General features: G+C 35.7%; 1 protein-coding gene and 1 pseudogene across 24 annotated transcripts in view; one reads left to right on the top strand and one right to left on the bottom strand.

The window, feature by feature from the left end:
• ZBTB20 (zinc finger and BTB domain containing 20) overlaps window positions 1–18,475 on the top strand; it is an 816,756-nt gene that overhangs the window by 245,283 nt on the left and 552,998 nt on the right. For 23 of the 24 annotated variants that reach the window (XM_021932980.2, XM_021932880.2, XM_021932915.2 and 20 more), the window contains one exon: window positions 4,143–4,184. The gene's annotated coding sequence lies outside the window, so the exon portion shown is untranslated. Of the gene's footprint in view, window positions 1–3,884; window positions 3,909–4,142; window positions 4,185–18,475 lie in introns of those variants that run through there. The other variant, XM_021932931.2, reaches the window with a different exon arrangement.
• The window catches only part of LOC108583999, an 80,262-nt pseudogene that overhangs the window by 32,402 nt on the left and 29,385 nt on the right, over window positions 1–18,475 (bottom strand).

Raw genomic sequence — 18,475 nt, 5'->3', positions numbered from 1 at the left:
TTAGAGCTCTTTTATGGAGTCACTGTACCCCTAGGCCCAAGTGAGACCCTTTTTAGTACTCTAAGTGAATTAGCTAGTAGATTTATTAATGGCTTAAGGAGCATCTCCAGCCAGTCCCAACTAGTATGAAGGGAAAATGAAATATTTCTGTATTCTGTAACATAGAATTGGACCTATCCCACTGGAGAACACAGATGTGCCATTCACGAAGTAAAAAGAACTTTAAAATAAAAAAAAAATAGTAAAAAAACCCCCAAACACTCTATAGTATATCTGCATCTGGAATAGTGCTAATAGTAACTTCACCCAATGTGACTGAAACAACTCTAGCAAGTACATGATCTGTGTGGGAATCTGAAGACACACCACTTAACAACTCAGGATCTGTGCTGTCCTTTAAATCAAAACACAAATAAGGACTAGAACAACATCAGTATGCATCCATTTCTGTCTTCCCAGCCATAAGGAAAAAACTGACTGTAACATTTTTTTAACTTAGAGTTGCAAACCTCATATATAAGGCTCTGGTCATCAGCAGGATCTTCTTAGAATACATAAAAAGGTGATAAGTGCGTACATGTGATTGCTAAGACCATCACACGGCACCTTGGTCCAATTCCAGTTGAGTAATTACATTCATTTTGTCCTTATTTTCCTTTCCCTGATTGTTTCAGTTAAATGTGGAAAAATGATCCTTCATTTTTTCACCCAGAGAAGTTCGGCAGTATTGCTGCATGTATTATTTAGACTCTACTGCCTTCCTTTTTGGTCATAGGAATGGGGCTTAAAAGTGCTGGTTAGAATTGTTATTGTGGCTATTACTGTTGTTGCAGCGTTTCCTGATTCAGAAATGTTCTGTGAACATCGTGCATATGACTGACTTTTGGATGAGCTGCTGGACTGTAGGGTGATGTCTTGAACAAGCCTCCTTTATCACCTTTCTCCCTGCCTAGCTTAGTCCCTTCGCTTAGACATGCTTTCCCTTTTCATACAACTGTGATAGCACTATTAGTTCCCTTTTATCAAATGCTTACTCCATGGCTGGCACTGTGCTAGTTCCTTTATATGGCTGAAACATATAACCTGCATAGACGACCTTATAGGGTGAGTAACATGATCACCATTTTACAGACAGAAAATTTAAATTGCGTAGGATCACAAAACTAAGACAGGGAGCTGGAATTTGATTCCAGGTTTGTCTGATGGCAAAAGCTAAGCACTTAACTACCACCCTACCTCATAACTCTACTGGTTCCCAGAACTCTGAGCCCCAGTCTATGGATCATTGATCACACAAATAGCTTCTTAGCTTCTCTTACTGTTTATCACCAGTTCACACAGGCTGACCCCACTGACCTCAACGTTGGAATCATCCTGCAACACTGGTCTCAGAAGGGCAATGCTGATTATGTTTACAGGCCACCAGGAAACTGAACTGCTATTGAGAGAATCTCTATGCTGAATCATTTTATCTGCATAACAAAAGTGGTTTGCTCTATCTTCTTTTCTTTCCCTGGTGGTGTTGTCATAACAGTGCTTTTAGCAGGATTAACCAGTAACTAACTTATTTGCTTTGGTTTCCAATAAATAACTGCAGCCTGTTAATAATTGTGCATGTGTTTTATGTGGCCTCAGATAAACTGAGACAATCTTACACATCTGCATTCCAGATTGGGTCACTATTCCTTCATACTTAATCTCCTATTATGTAACTGTCCATTAACAAAAAATAGATCACACAAGGAAAAAACTTAAATATTTAATTTGCTAGTGCATTAATAGGTGACACTAATACACATGACTTTTTATTGTTACCTAAAGATAAGTGTTTGCTTAGAAATATAGAAGAATAAACCTAGTGTATGTTTTCTTGCTTTCAAGTATACCAAATCTGTCACAAATGCCTTGTGTATTGTGTTTACATCTTTATGTGAGCTCTGTCTAGACATTTTTTAGTGTTTTTAAATTGTTAGCTCAGTGAGGGTAAGGTGTGTCCTAATTTATCTTTTAGCACGTTGCAATGCCAAACACAGCACCGTGAAGGTAGTATATGCTCACTGAATGTTACTGAATTAGTGAATAAGGCTGTACTAGGTTGAAGAGATTTGCAGTCCTAAATTATTCTTGCCATCATTTCACTCTGCATAATAAGTAAAGAAGTTTTACTAAGATGATTAAAAATGTGTTATCGAATTACTTGTGTAGATTCCAAAGCAGTGGGATAAAAGACCCTGGCTATGCCCCTTTGAGGAAGCAGTGAGGGTGTTTCTCGCTGTAGGCACAGTTAGTGGGTTTTATTTGTGACTGAATTAATTTATTTCTGTTAGGAAGGTTACATTTATGAATTCCATATAGCATTTTATAACCTTTTCCTTTTACCCCTACCCTGCCTACTGTTATCTTTTCCTATTATAAAAGTAATGCTTATTGTAGAGAATTTAACTATATACGAAAGTAAAAAGAAAAAATCACCCAAAATCTTATTATCCAGATATAATCACTCTTAATACTGTGTTTTGTTCTTTGCTTTTTCTTATTCATATAATTTCATACTGTTCATGTAATTGGTACCATATGTTTATATAATATTTTAGCATCATAATACTATAAATTTGCATTTTTCCATAAAATTTAAAATATTCTTTAAAGTACTTTGTTAAATTTTGCCGAATATTCCTTTATATAGATGTGCTATGCTTTATTTAATTATTCTTCTATTAGATATTTAGGTTGCTTATAGTTTTTTACGGTCATAAAAATTATCTTTTTTACATAAATTTCTGTTGGTTTTCTGTTATGTTTGATTCCTGGGACTAAAAGTACTGAGTAAAAATATTGAACTTTGAGTTCTTGATACATAGTAGTCAATGGGTTTCTAGGAACCCTTTTGTAATCCACATTTCCATCAGAAGTATATGAAGATGCTATTTTATTGAGCCGTCATCAAAATTATTACCTCTATATACTTTTAAACAAGTATTATAAAGTAGACTTACTGACTATAATGTGTTGCTATCATCAGCTGTGCTCAGAAGAACTATATAAATTAAACATGTCAGTTTGCTTTCAAAAAGAATTTTTTTTTGAGATGGAGCCTTGCTCTTGTCTCCCAGGCTTGAGTGCGATAGCATAATCTCGTGTCACTGCAACCTCTGCCTCCAGGGTTCAAGCGATTCTCCTGCCTCAGCCTCCTGAGTAGCTGGAATTACAGACTGGGGTTACAGCCCACCACCACACTCAGCTAATTTTTGCACTTTTAGTAGAGATGAGGTTTCACCATGCTGGCCAGGCTAGTCTCAAACTCCTGACCTCAGGTGATCAGCCCACCTCAGCCTCCCATAGTGCTGGGATTACAGGAGTGAGCCACCGCACCTGGCTAGAATTAGGAAATATTTTTAAGGGTACTAGTAGTTCCAAAGCTGCACATTTCAATACAGTTTCCACCTAAATCCAAATGTTTTTCAGGTCTAATTGTAAACTGCTACTTTTGTTTAATGTGGACTTACATAGTCTTCTGTATCAATACCTACTTCACTGGCAGTTTTGTCAAAGTGTGTTGGATTGAGGCATTTTGCATTGTATCTGATGTGGTGTTAGCATTCCTTCTTGTAGCAATCAATTTCATTTCTATTTGCTGTTGTAACTTAAAGTTAATGAACATTCAAAGTTTACTTTTATTTATTCATGCATTTTTTTGTGGACTGCTCTACAAAAGCGCCTTTCTTCCTCACCAACATTCTATCCAAACTGAGTGCAGATGAATCTGAGTAGTTTCATTTTAGAGAGCAGCAGTCATATTTGTATTAGGAAGGCAATAGTCTTGGAAGAATACCAAAAAAAAAAAAAAAAATCATTTTAAAGTGTTTGCCTCGTCCTCTAGCGAAAGCATTTGCGTTTCAGAGGCCATGGTGAGTCAGAGTCCCTTGCTGGTGCTTATGATACACTGCTAAGGGACTCTGCGTGTGTGTGTGTGTGTGTATTCAGATATATGAAATATCCTATGGGGAAAATATTGATAAAAAATAATTTGCCTCTTTATGCACTGAAACTTTTCCTACTTCTCTGCAGGAATTGTTGCAACATAAATACTGGTTTCAACTTAGTAAATTAATTTTTACTTATATATTTCTTTTACATTTCAGAATACCTGATAAATTGCAAGTTTGTGCCCCACAGCTGCACAGGTATGTATATGAATTACCTATAACCATGTAAATATATATATTAACTAAGAAGTTATATTTTTATGTATTAAAATTGCTTATAGATTTCATAATGTAAACATGTTAATTCTTGATTACTTACAGATAATGACAGTTTCAAAGGCTAGTACATTTTATACATATATTTTATTTTATTCTATTGTGAGAATCAGGTAAACATTTCTAAGATTTGATGAGGCAGAATAATTTTAATTACAAAGCATTCATCTGGTGAAGAGATTATTTTATGGAATTGTACTATTAAAGTGAATGGTGATGTGGAGTCAGACCATTGCAAAACCACAGTTTTGTCATTATTGTTTTATTCAAACTTTTTTTTTTTTTTTTTTTTTGCTGCTTTTGAGTTTATTTTCTGTGATGGTTGCTTTAGGTATGGAGTGGTTGCAGATGTACTGTCTGCTGCACTGTCTCAAGCACTAGACGAATGGGAAAAAAATGTTTGCACCTGTTTAAAATCTCAACCATGCGGTGTTGTGGTTCCTGGGCAACAGGCAGGAATTCTCAAAAGCTTGGTTGCACCTGCTCAATTGTTGCTTGCAGCTGTGTCATATGAGTGAGAGCACAGAGAAGCTTGTTAGCAGTGTGCTTGTGCTCTTACGTATTTTGTGTACACTGACTCTGAAAGATTCTTACTTGATGTAGACCTTGAACTGTTACATTGGTTTATTCTAAAACTCACCGGTTTTAGCTTCTAAATATTTTCTTTAAATCCTCTGTTTTATGACTCAAAATATATTTTTTTAGTAGCTGTTGACTGCCCTAGATAATGTGTATGCCAACTTCTCAAAAGAATACCTGGGAGAGTATATCTCTTCAGATAACTGGGTTGATAATAATTTTTGTCCTGGTAGAGACATTTTGTGCTTGGCTCAATTTCACCGTGTTGGCAGCCCCACTATGTGAGGCTGGATGTAGTTATTGATCCATTTAGCTGAACAGATTTGAAAGCATTTGGCTATTAGTGGACACATGGGGCATATTCAGAAAATTTAAGGGTATATTGTAAGATAATTTCTTAATTCGTGTATGTGTTTCTGTTGCTGTTGGAGTAGAAGTGAGAGAGAAAAAAAGTGAAGATTAAATAGTAATTCTAAAAGAGGGGCTAAAATCCAGATGTACATTTTATGGAATATTATTCTTTAATTTAACAAATGCTAGATGCTTGGTATTTTTCATAAATGTTACTGGTAATGGTATTAAATTTATTTTAGTTATGGCTTTGTATGTTTTCTGACAGATATCTATATATTTGATATAGATAGGCTATTATAGATTGTATATTTTACTAGTAGGTAAAGTTCTATAAATGCAATAGGAAACTGCAACTCAATATTAAAGATATTTAATTTATTCAGTAGGCTCAAATTTCTAATATTGAAAACATTCAAATGACTTGCATTACTCTCCTTAATGTATTCTTTTAAATGCTGAGGAGTGTCCGTCGGTATTTAGTAACATAAATCTGAAGTCTTAGAGTTGGTTTATCTTTTCCTTTTATTGGCCCATTTGGAATCCTTTTTTTGTATTTTTAACAAATCAGTTTGGTATGAATTTAACTATCCTCTTTGGAAGTAGGAAACACAGTACAAAGGTAAGTAGAGGATTGCCACAGCCTCTTATACAATGCCTTGTACATAGTAATTGATCAGTAAATGTTGAATGAATGCATTTATGAATAAAACATTTCTGGAGCTAGAAATAGAGGGATTGTGTCCTAAAATCTTATTACTTGTTATACAGTTTGGATGAGTCTTGATGGACTTACTTTAGTTCTCATACTGCCAGTTATACAGAGATGAGAATACTGATAAATTCTGTCCTTAAAATGAGAAATTAATGTGTAAGAATTGATCCTCTTTGACTATTTTAATGAAGAATTGAAATAACACTATTTGCAATATGCTTTAAACTAAGTTTTACTTACTACAAGAAGTCTGTATATTATTTCCATTATACATATAAGGCTGAGGCATTCATGGCTAAGTTACTTGTCACCTTGGAAATACTTTGCAGCATATAAATAAATAAATCATCTGTGTTATATGGTTAATGCCTCGTCTTTCCTGAGCACTGGCTTGTGCTCTCTCTCTCCCTCCCTATCTCTATCTCACTAAAACACAAAAATAAAATGTGTGTTTAATTCCTTTGGGTCAGTTAAGATCAGAATACTAAAAATCTGTAATTATTTTTCCAAGCAAAAGTAATGGACCCTGTGTTTACTGTATACATATTTATAATTATGGTCTCTATGACTCACTAAATTTTAACTATAAATAGAGGTAAAGCCAAGCAAGAGTAGAGTCAAAAGAGAGCAGCTAAGACTTGCTTTAGATAGATCATTCTAGTGTTCCATTTTGTGTGGTATAAGCCCGTCACATAAGATTGGCACAGTTTACATAATACGCCAGTATCTATTGCATTAAAACCTTTTGTTTAGGCTTCTCAAATTTTAGTACCACTGGTTTATGACATACGGACTTTTAGGCTTGGAACTACCTTTCCTCTGGGAACAGTTTTTCTTTTGCCTCAGTTCACACCAGTGGGCAAGAGTCCAATATCAAGGACATCAGTTTTTTCCGGTGAACCTTAGTGTGGTAGATTAAACTCTATCTCTCTGTTAGTCTCAATATTAGAAATGAAGAGATCAGCCAAGAATATATATTTGCTAGAATATTAATCATTAAACTAGACAGATAGTAGCAGCTTTTTGAGGGTCCTGTGTCGGGAATTAGCCTGGAATCTCGAAGGAGGGAGAAATCCCTAGGATTCCTGAGCATTATTGCAGGTTCCCCTGTGATTTCAGGGTTAAGGAAATAAAGAAAGAAAATCCACATTTATTGAGAACATAGCATGCCTAAATATAATTTCTTTTTTTCTCCCTCCTTCTCTCCTTTCCTCATTTCATTTTATTCTGCATGGTGAATGGATGTCTGCTGTTTGCTAGAAATTGTGCTAGGCTAGATGAATACAACAAAATCTTTGTTCTCAAGAGCATACAGGCTAGTGAGAGACAAAGATATATCAATAGAGTTCTTTTTGACTTCACCACTTATTATTAGTATGGTCTCAATCAATTACCTAATCTTTCTGTTCCTTTGTTTCCTCATTTGTAAAACTGGGAAAATAATAGTATCTGTTGTCTGAGAGTTAATAACACACTACATGTAAGATTCTTAGTACACTGGTTGGCACATAGCAAGTACTGAAGAAATCTTAGCTATACTACTGTCATGTCTATAACTCCCAGTTCCACCACCATCACCACTACTGGAATTCACACTCTGAAAAAAGAACACCTAATTGCCTGAGAGCAGGAATCCTGGTCTGGGCATTATCACATAGATTGTATTCAAAGGTTCTATACAAAGTTACCTCTGCTTCCCTGGCCTTAGAAGATATTATAAACATCATGAAGCAGTGTACTGAATCTAAAAGACCTTCATGTGATATTTTTATTATTTTTCCCCAATTTTTGTATTGGGGAAAAATACGCATAACATGAAGTTTACTATCTTAACTATTTTTTGGTGTACAGTTCAATGGTATTAAATATATTTATAATGCTTGCACAGCCATCACCACAATGCATCTCTATATAACACTTTCATATTGTAAAACTAAAATACTATACCCATTAAAATATAACTTCCCATGTCTTTCTGCACTCCCACCCCCAGCCCCTGGCAGCCACCATTCTAGTGTCTGTCTCTATCATTTTGACTTCCCTATGTAGTCATATAAGTGGAATCATATAGTATTTCTGTTCTCGTGTTTGGCTTATTTCACTTAGCATAATGTCCTCAGAATTCATCCATGTGGTAGTACATGTCAGGATTTCTTTCTTTTTTATGGCTGAATAATAATTAATTGCATGTATATACCACATTTTGCCTGTCCATACATTCGTCAGTGGACCCTTGGGTTGCTTCCATGTTTTCATTATTATGAACAATCCTGCTATGAATATAGGTGTACAACTATCTCTTTGAGAACCTGCTTTCAGTGCTTTTGAGTATATACCCAGAAGTGGAATTGCTAGATTGTATGGTAATTCCATTTTCATGTGTTCCTATAATAAGATTAATTTCATTTAAATTGAATAAAGCCTTTTAGGTTGAGTTTGTGAATAGCATTGATTTCCTCATAAGGAGAATAAGTTGAGTTAGGTTTATCGAGAACACATCTACTGCTTATGTGAGTTCAGATGCTTTCAACAAGCCTGTGACTACTTTAAATAAATCAGCATCTTGGAACCCAATGATGCACTTAGGATATCTGGATTGTAAATCTCATGCTTGAGTTTGAATTTAGGAGCTCTGAATTTCTTCCCACTGACCTTTACCAAAAGTCTAGCTCCATTATTCAGCAGCTGTGTGACCTCATTAAGGTCGACTGAGCTTACTAAGCCTCAAGCTTTCCCATGTACAGTATGGTGGTAACAACACCTACCTTTTTAATGGTGGATATGTGGATTAAAGTAAGTCAGGGATACAAAATACTTTATTTTGTGCACCACTACCACCTATATATTATTGCATAGTAGTCTCTATATATTATTTTTTCTTCTTTCCTCCTGTCAAAATATAAAGTGTTATAATGAGTAGTATAGGAATTTCAAGGAAGTGTGGGACACTTACATTAAGAAAGTTAACTTTGGTCAAGTTATGGCTCTGGTGATATCTGTTGATTGTCTCAGTTCCACATAGTTAGACTCATAATTTCTAACTATACATGCTGCATTTCTGTAGAAGGCTAAGACTGTTTAAAGAAAACCAAGATGGGGATGCTCACATTCACTTCAATGTCTGTTGATTATGGAGGTGTGTCTTGCAATAGAAAGCCCATTGACACAACCCAGACAACTCTCATCCCTCTTCTGAAAGTCAGATATCCTTAAAAGCAGTCTCTTGCAAATGATGAAGAACCTATGCTTGATGAGTTACTTTCACATGCATCAAAGTGACTTAAAAGTGGTCTTGTTGGTAATCTAAGCAGCCCCAGGTTTAGTGAGCATAGTTGTCAGTGTATAAATGGCTGTGTAAGGTTTTATTTTTTCTTGAGAAGGAAATTAGTGTGGTAAGATTTTCTGATTTCTTTCTATGCAAACTCAACAGTAGAAAAGCGGATTTGTGAATTTATATGTATGATGTTCCCTTAATTATCTTTAATAAAAACTAGATGATCTTAATTATAGTAAACCATTTTCCTCTGCCAGGCTGTTTATATTGCAGCAATATCTTCCTGAACAGCAATCAGAAAATGATTCTTTTAAAATAATGGAAAAATCACTAGATAATATATAGAATTGATTATACTCACCACAGGTAATACAGACCTGCCTAACATCAAATGTATAGTTTTGACCATGATGAATCAAGGTAGATATTGATGATTAATGAAATTTTTATTTAGTTGAGCATATTACAAAGGACCACAAACTTGGTGACTTAAACAGAAATTTGTTTTCTCACAGTTAGAAGTCTGAAATCAAGGTTTATTAGCCAGGTTGGTTCTTGCAAGGGCTGTGAGGGAAGGATCTGTTCCAGCCTTTCTCCTTGACGTATAGATGGCCATCTCCTTCCTATGTCTCTCCATGTTGTCTTCCCTCTATAAGTATCTGTCTCTGTCCCTAGGTTTCTCTCCTTTTATAAGGACATCAGTCATATTGAATTCAGGCCCACCCTAATGGCCTTATTTTAACTCAGTTACCTCTTTAGAGACCCTATGTCCAAGTAAGATCACCTTTGAAAGTACTCAGGGTTAGAACTCCAACACATGTTTTGTTTTGGAGGGGTTGGGAAACAAAATTCAGTTCATCATAATTGGGTTAATAATAGTTTATTGAGTGACTTTCATGTTCCAAATTTTATATATGTATATGCACATTTATGTGAGTGTGTATATATATATGCATGTATGTATATATAGATATGTACATATCCAATATATGTGTGTGTATATATATTTTATGATCCTTGCAACAGCCCTATGAGGAAGATGTTATTTCCCCCATTTTGCAGGTGAGAAAACAAAACGTCAGAGAGGATAAGCAATTTGTCCAAAGTCACATAGCGTGTAAATATTCAATGCTGGTATTTGAACCTAGCATCCCATGCTGCTTTTTAAATGGATAAACCTGATAACAACTCAGTCAAAAGCCCAAAGATACTTTGAACATTTGAGGTTTTTGTGTTTTTTTGTTGCTGTTGTCATTAGAACTTGTGCCAAGGGACATTTTATCTATCAAAAATGGCACATAAATGCCTAATCATTGACTGCCGATGTGTTTACTCCTGAGTGTTTTACTGACAATTGTCTTTGAAGGCTTAGTGCTTAGCACTCCTGAACCTGATAAAGCTTTTGGACAGGGTGGAATCTGAACATAGACTACAAGGGTTGATTCTGGCCCCCATTTGTATGGATGACACTGAGAGACAAGTCATGCCCAGAGTCGGCTACTCAGCTCATGTGCTTTGTACCATCCTTTTCTCTCTCTCACTCTCCTTCCTCATCTTTGTTTTTTCACTATTTACCAGGTAGCTTGTGATTTTTTTTCTTTTATCCAATCTTTGCCGTAAGTGATAAACACTGAAAGGGGATGGAGTGAAGAGTCACAAAATTGGCAACATTTCTGCTTACAGGAAAGCCAGCTCACTTGTAGGTGTGTACTACACCCTGGCCACAGGCTTATTGTTATTCATACTAAAGAGCCAGGCACATTGTGTACCTTATATAAGTTTTCCATCTTACCAATGAAAACAGTTTTTTTCTCGCTTTGAAGTTTTAAAGCAGAACTTGTTCATGACCCAATTTCACTAATAATTCTCTTAAGTAACCCTTGTACTCATTTAAAGATTTTTTTTCCACCCACTGTCTGTCTAGCCTGGTTTAAAATTTTTATATATGTACTTTTAAAAAATTGATTAGCTGGAGAGCTGCCCATTCCTCTGTGCTGTATAATAAGGATTTTAAAACTGCACACTGAATTCTGTATAGTGTAATTAAAACTGACCCACATTTGGACCTGAGTACACCAGGACTTAGCCAAACTTGCCATGAGCTGAGTTCTGGTGGCAGATGGGAACTAATGAGGACACACTCCACTCCAGAATTTCCCAGCTGCTTGGCCCCTTTTTGTACAAACAAGGTTTGGAGCGAAGTCCGGATCCCAAGAGCATGTTCTGTAAATGTGCTGTACCCAATGATTTGGGAAATGTTCTCACAAAATTGGGCTGTTTCAAGGTATCCATAAGGCCTCAGTGACTTTCAGATTTAAATTCAAAGGGGCCTTTTGTGCTTTCTACAACCAATTTTTAATTTTCAAGTGAATAAAACATCGCATTCCCCCGTCTTTTCTCTCATGCCTGGTGATGGAATGATCACTTTATATCACAACCTGGAAATTTGCAGGTGATTATCTCAGAGACAGTTGTACATCAGGATAGACAAAGTCTCCTTGCAACCTATGGATCTCTTCAACTGGTTTGATGTCCTGGGACTATTCAGGCAGATGTAATTGAATCAGTCTGAGGCAGCTGTAGCTGGCATGTGGTCTCTCAGATTGCTAGCACCTGCTTGTTTTTTTGCAACTCACTAGAGTGAGAGAAGTGCCAAAACCAGCATTGGTCTTGGAGCAGATAAAGCACTCCAGATCTTATATCCCATTCCCCTTCCAACCTAGCCACATCATCACTGGTGCCGAAATTAATAAAATCCCTTTTCATGATTAGGTCTGAGGTATACTTTTACTTCTCATTCTTCTCCGTATTCAGATCCTGACATACTGACCATGCAAATCCAAAAAAATAAGGGAGTATAATGGTGATCAGGTGGCTTTGGGCCTCTCTTATCATTAGACAACTGGGTAGCCTGTGGTTTGCAGAATCATTTAAATGAATGCACCAAATTCATTTGCTGTTCCAGCACAGTCTTATTGGCACAGAGAATAAGCAGATAATGTATAACAAACTGTGAGCTGTTATGGAATATGATGAATACACTTCCTTAGCAAGAGGGAATGTAAAATGGAGCTATCTCTCTAATATAAGGTCTAAACTAACCGCCGTGGATTTCTTCAACACTTACTATGTGCAGGAAAATGAAGTATACTAAAAAGATAAAAATTTTTGGACATAATAAGTATGTAAAATATATTTTGAAATACACAGACTTGGGTTTTTTTTTTGGAGATGGAGTCTCGCTTTGTCGCCCAGGCTGGAGTGCAGTGGCGCAATCTCAGCTCACTGCAACCTCCACTTCCTGGCTTCAAACAATTCTCCGGCCTCAGCCTCCTGAGTAGCTGGGACTACAGGCACATGCCACCACACTCGGCTAATTTTTTGTATTTTAGTAGAGATAGGGTTTCACTGTGTTGCCCAGGCTGGTCTCAAACTCCTGAGCTCAGGCAGTCCACCCGCCTGGGTCTCCCAAAGTGCTAGGATTACAGGCGTGAGCCACCACATCTGACTGGATTTTTTTAAAATGTTTAAACTCATTTAAAAAGGAGTTGTTTATCTTCTCTTTGTTTCATTTTATTATTTGGCAGGCATATATTTAATCGTTAAGTGTTATCAATATCCTAATGTTTAATTTGAATCTGGTCATAATAAAGACAACATATTTACTTACATTTTATAGCTTATGTTGCAAAGCTTTTATAAAATGGGTTTAATATTGATAATATTTTGAGAGAAGCTATGACATAAATGGAGTTCACAAATAATGGTAATAAGAGTGAATTCTAAAATGGTAATTTATTGTCATCAGCAGATGCCTGTGTTGCAAGGCATGACTACATGCTGTGAGCACAGAGAAGTATCTATGGTACTGACTGCAAGAATCTTATGATATTTGAGGAGATATGATACAGGTTTTTAAAAAAATAAAATAAGGCGCTCTCAATGTCAAATTGCATGCTCGAGACCTGGATTTGTTGTAAAATGAATGCTACAAACATTTTTTTTTTTTTTAAGTTAGGCAGTCTAGTTGTGAAGTCAGTGTTCTAAATTCAGCATCCCCTGTCTCTCCTTCACTGTCCATGAGACAACACTAATCCGTTATGGCTGTCTCTGTCTCTACACCAAAACTTGACCTCAGAGTCCCTCTGAAGACAGTACTTTAGACAACCATTACCAATTGTTGGAAGTTTCATGTAATAGGAAACCCATTTGCCATTGTTGAAAAAATATCATTAAGTGCCAAACATATTTAGTGGAGGCAGAGATCTCTGTGAACTGCTGGGAAGAGGCTGAACTTAAGCTGGGCCTTGAAAAAAAGCATGAAACATAGGACATGAGGAAATAAGAAAGGAGAACATCAAGCATTGCCAAGCTGAGTAATGTGTACAAATGAGTTAAGATTGGAATTATATGGCATAGTCAAAGATAATGAGTAGACCTCAGGTATAAACAAATAAGTGGTCATATAATTATTAGTTTAATGTTTTTCTCCTCTGCTAGACTGTAAACTGTGAAGTGTGATAATATTTTTTTCTTCTTTTTTTAAATTATACTTTAAGTTCTAGGGTACATGTGCACAACATGCAGGTTTGTCACATATGTATATATGTGCCATGTTAGTGTGCTGCACCCGTTAACTCATCATTTACATTAGGTATATCTCCTAATGCTATCCCTCCCCCCTTCCCCCACCCCACGACAGGCCCCAGTGTGTGATGTTCCATTTCCTGTGTCCAAGTGTTCTCATTGTTCATTTCCCACCTGTGAGTGAGAACATGCAGTGTTTGGTTTTCTGTCCTTGCGATAGTTTGCTCAGAATGATGGTTTCTAGCTTCATCCATGTCCCTATGCTACTCAGACCATCCTATCTGAATTTGATCTCCCATGTGTTTCTGTAGGTTCTTATTGTTTTCATTCATATACACAATTTACTGCACAATTTTGGGTGCAGATTATCACTGCCAAAATTCTGTATGAGGAATATAGGGGAACTCAAAGAAGTTTTTATTCTTTTTAAATTTATATAAGAAAATGAAAGAACAATAATTTTTAAGAAGCTGATTTTTATTTTTATAAATACTGTGGCACTTTCAAAACTGACTTGGAGGAATTTCTATTTTAACTGTAGTATTTAAGAATTATACTGTTAATACATATCTCTGGTTTCAGGGAATAAAGACACAATATAGTAGAGTAGAAAGAGTACAGGGTTTAGAAATAGAAGAGAGGGATTTAAGTTTCTCCATTATCACTTATTGGCTGTGAGATATAGGCAGCCCTTCATGTGCTTTTACACTGTTTCCTCATCTGTAAATTAGAGATGACAACGTACCAAAGCACTTTAAAATTTTAAACATCTCTTCTTCTTCCTCCTCTCATTAGTCATCATAATCATAATGCTATTCTGAAACCATGTAATGAAATATGGTCTTCTGTATAGGTCCTTTTTTTTCTACCACTTATTATTTGCTCTAGCTATTGCAGATTTACTTTACATCTTGAGTAGAGCATTATACTAATCTAAAAAGAAGCAAGAATTCCAGAAACACCCTATAACCTAGTCATGGCTAATATTTACTGTTGAGCTATTTGTACCTCAATAACAATTCTCTGTCATTTGTAATATAACTGCTTAATATAAATAATTTATGTATTAAAAGTCAATGTTTTATACCAATCCCAAACAGTGCCTTTTTATGATTTATTTTATATTTATTCATTCATTTAATTCAAATTATTGTAGCTACTGACACAAATGCATTCACTTTCTACCTGATTATATAGGAATACCCTAATTATCTATATTCACATCTCACTGAACTTATAAAGTGTTAGGAGACCAGTGTCTGAGAAAAAAAGTCAAATATAAATAGATTCATCTCTGAGTTGTAAGAACCTTCTGTTCCCACCTTTAGAATATTTGGTGACTAATTAATTAAGTAATGAATGCACACCTCTTAAGTTAAAAAACCAAAAGAAAAAAATTTGATATTGCAGTTTCCTAGGAAGTTAATGTTTTCATTCTTTCATCTTTTAAGCATGTAATATCTAATAGTTAATATCTGCATGTATCATCCTTATGGTTTGAGAGTCTTTAAGGGAAATTATTAATACAATTTATATTTTTCTAAACAAAAGGATTCCTCTACATTTAGGGTAAAAATGTGTGAATAGATATTTCACACATTCATATTTGTGTGAAATATATTTTCAAAATATATTTCTTAAACTATTTAAAAATAAATTTTTAAAAGCATTTGAACTTTTTACACTATATTTCATTCTTATATTTTGTTAAGCATATCAAAAGAGGATTATACCATAGTTTATGACTTTTTAACGATAAAAAATTAAATAAGGTAAGACTATCTGAAATTTAAGATTTAAGTGTAACTACATAACGATATGCACAGAAAATAAATAGAGATATTGAAAATTAACAAAAATGTTGCTTTTATAATGGCTTATATTTGTGTAGCAAATAGGATAGCTGAGTTTAGTATTACTTAAGAAATGGTTAATTCTGTGTATCAGGAGACAATTCAAACATAATCTTTAATCATGCTGGTCTGATGCCTCAAGCCATGCTCTGTATACTTATTAGGGTCTTTGCCAAGTGTCATTATAGTAATACACTCTAGACCAAAAGAAAATTGATTTTCTTCTGTGTAAATTTGTTATTGATATTATATTTAAATTTCTATTGATGAAAAGTTAGAATATATAGTATCTGAATCAAGTTCTTCAGGAACGTAAATAATTTTTTATTTGCGAACTGATTTATGTCCAATTAAGTAATGTCCAGAATACTTTTGCTATTGACCACATATCATTGTCAAATATTAATTATTTACATCAATATACCGCTTGAATTCTTAAAAATATAAAGGCCTCACTTTATCACCCAGGCTGGAGTGCAGTGGCATGATCATGGCTCACTGCAGTCTCAACCTCCCAGGCTCAAGCAATCCTCCCATCTCAGCTTCCCCAGTAGCTGGGACTACAGGTGTGTACCACGATGCTCAGCAGATTTTTAAATTTTTTTGTAGAAATGGGGGTCTCACTATGTTGCCCATGCTGGTCTCAAACTCCTGGGCTCCAGCAGTCCTCCTGCCTCAGCCTCCTAAAGTGCTGGATTTACAGGCAGGAGCCACTGCACCCAGCCTATTAATTTTCTTTTCTTTTCTTTTTTTTAATGACCAATTCCACTTTAAGATCAGTTTCTGGCTTGCTTGAAAGGATTGGATTAGAAGACGTATCACTTTTGGAGGACATCTGCATTGGATTTAAGAGGGAACAACTCCAAATAGAGGACAGTACATTTTGTTTGAGGCTTACTACTACCAGAAACCATCACTGCAACCTCTAAGTTTTCTCATTGATTTTTATTTGTCCTTATGTGCTTCTATCAACTGGAGGCTTTGAGATCACTATTTACACTTACAAAACTGCTATACCTCTTCCTCTGTTTTAGTCCTAGAGAGTACAGGGAAAGTGTACTAGTTACCTATGGCTGCTGTAGTAAATTATGATAAACTGGGTGACTTAAAAACAACAGAAATTTATTCTCTCATAGTTCTGGAGGCTAGAAATCAGAAATCAAAACGTAGCAGGGCCACATTCCCTCTGAAGGTTCGCAGTGAAAATCTTTCCCTGGCTCTTCCAACTTCTGATGGTCCCAGGTATTCTTTGGCTTTTGGCACTATCACGTCAAACTCTGCCTTCATCTTTACAGGACCTTCCCCTCTGTATGTATCTCTCTGTGTCCTCTCCTCCTATTAAAAGCATATCAGTTATTGGATTTAGGACCCACCTTAAATCCAGGGTAATTTTATCTGATGATTCTTATTAGTTGCATCTGCAAGGACCTTGTCTCCCAAGAATGTTACATTCTGAGATTCCAGGTGAACAGGACATTTTGGGGACTCTAGTCAAAATTCAACCTACTATAGAGAGTAATTTTATTTTTCTGTAGTGAATATCTTTGGAAGTCTTATTTACACACTGCTATGGTTTGAATATTTGTCCCCTCCAAAACTCATGTTGAAAGTTAAGCCCCAGTGTGGCAGTATTGAGGGCTGGGGCCTTTAAGAGGTGGGTCATGAGGGCCCATGAATGGATGAGTCTTTTCTTGAGTTAATGAATTAATGGGTTATCATGGGGGTGGGACTGGTAGCTTTATAGGAGGATAAAGAGAGACGTGCGGTAACACAGTCTGCCCCCTTGCCATGTGATGTCCTACATTATCTCAGGACTCTCTAGAGAGTTGTCACAGCAAGAAGGCTTTCACCAGTTTTGCCCCCTCAACCTTGGACTTCCCAGCCTCCAACTGTAAGAAATAAATTTCCTTTCTTATAAATTGCTGAGTTTCAAGTATTCTGTTATAAGCGACAGAAAAGAGACTAAGACATATGCTAACATGTTAATTATTTTTCCCCTCGGTAGTTGACAAAGCTTATCCTATCCTCTGTTTTTAGAATACTTGTTACGTTAGCACCTTAGTATTTTTTGTGAATTTCATGGAATTATGAATCATTTTCTGTCATACTTTTTTTAACTACTGAAATTTATCATTATAGATGACAAAGTTGAGGTATAGAATAGGTTACCAACAGTCACTAAGTCTGCAAATGGACTGCAGAATGAAAAACTGACATTGGTATCATCCATCTTTTCTGTGAATCCATGTGTGTTGAGATGCCAAATATACTTTTATAGTCCATGGCACTTTCACATAACATTACTTGTGACCTAAATAAATCATGAGTTGTAGAAAATGTTTTTCATAATGATCTCCAGATTCTATAAGCCAAGTATACAATTGAAATTTTGTGTCATAGATGGACAAAAATATTGTGCTAGATGATTGCATGTTGAGACCACGAGATAATCCATCTAATTTCTGTACTTAGCATCGGCCAGGTCTTTATTAGAGAACTATGGATATGGCCACACATGCAAATACACATCCATTAAATGAACACTGGAATTATGAATATCCAGGTCTAGATTAAAACAGCAAGCCCAAGGCTCAGAAGGTTAATTTTTAACTTCAAATAACCAGTAAGTGGCTGAGACAGGACTAAACTCAGCTCTGCTCAACTCAGACACCTGTTTTTTCTACTTCTCCCAAGTTGATTCTCAAACTGCAGGAAATCTTTGTGTTTTTCCCCTTGTAAGTAAGGAGCAGACCACTTTTAGGGTGAGTGGGTAGAGGTAGCAGAAGGTGAAGTAAACCATTCCTAAAAGAATTGGGATATAATTGGAAGCATTTGTTGACCCTTTCCACCTCAT

The sequence above is a fragment of the Papio anubis genome, chromosome 2 (assembly GCF_008728515.1).
Source record: "Papio anubis isolate 15944 chromosome 2, Panubis1.0, whole genome shotgun sequence".
NCBI classification, from domain to species: Eukaryota; Metazoa; Chordata; class Mammalia; order Primates; family Cercopithecidae; genus Papio; species Papio anubis.
This window is presented reverse-complemented; position numbering and strand designations above follow the sequence as displayed.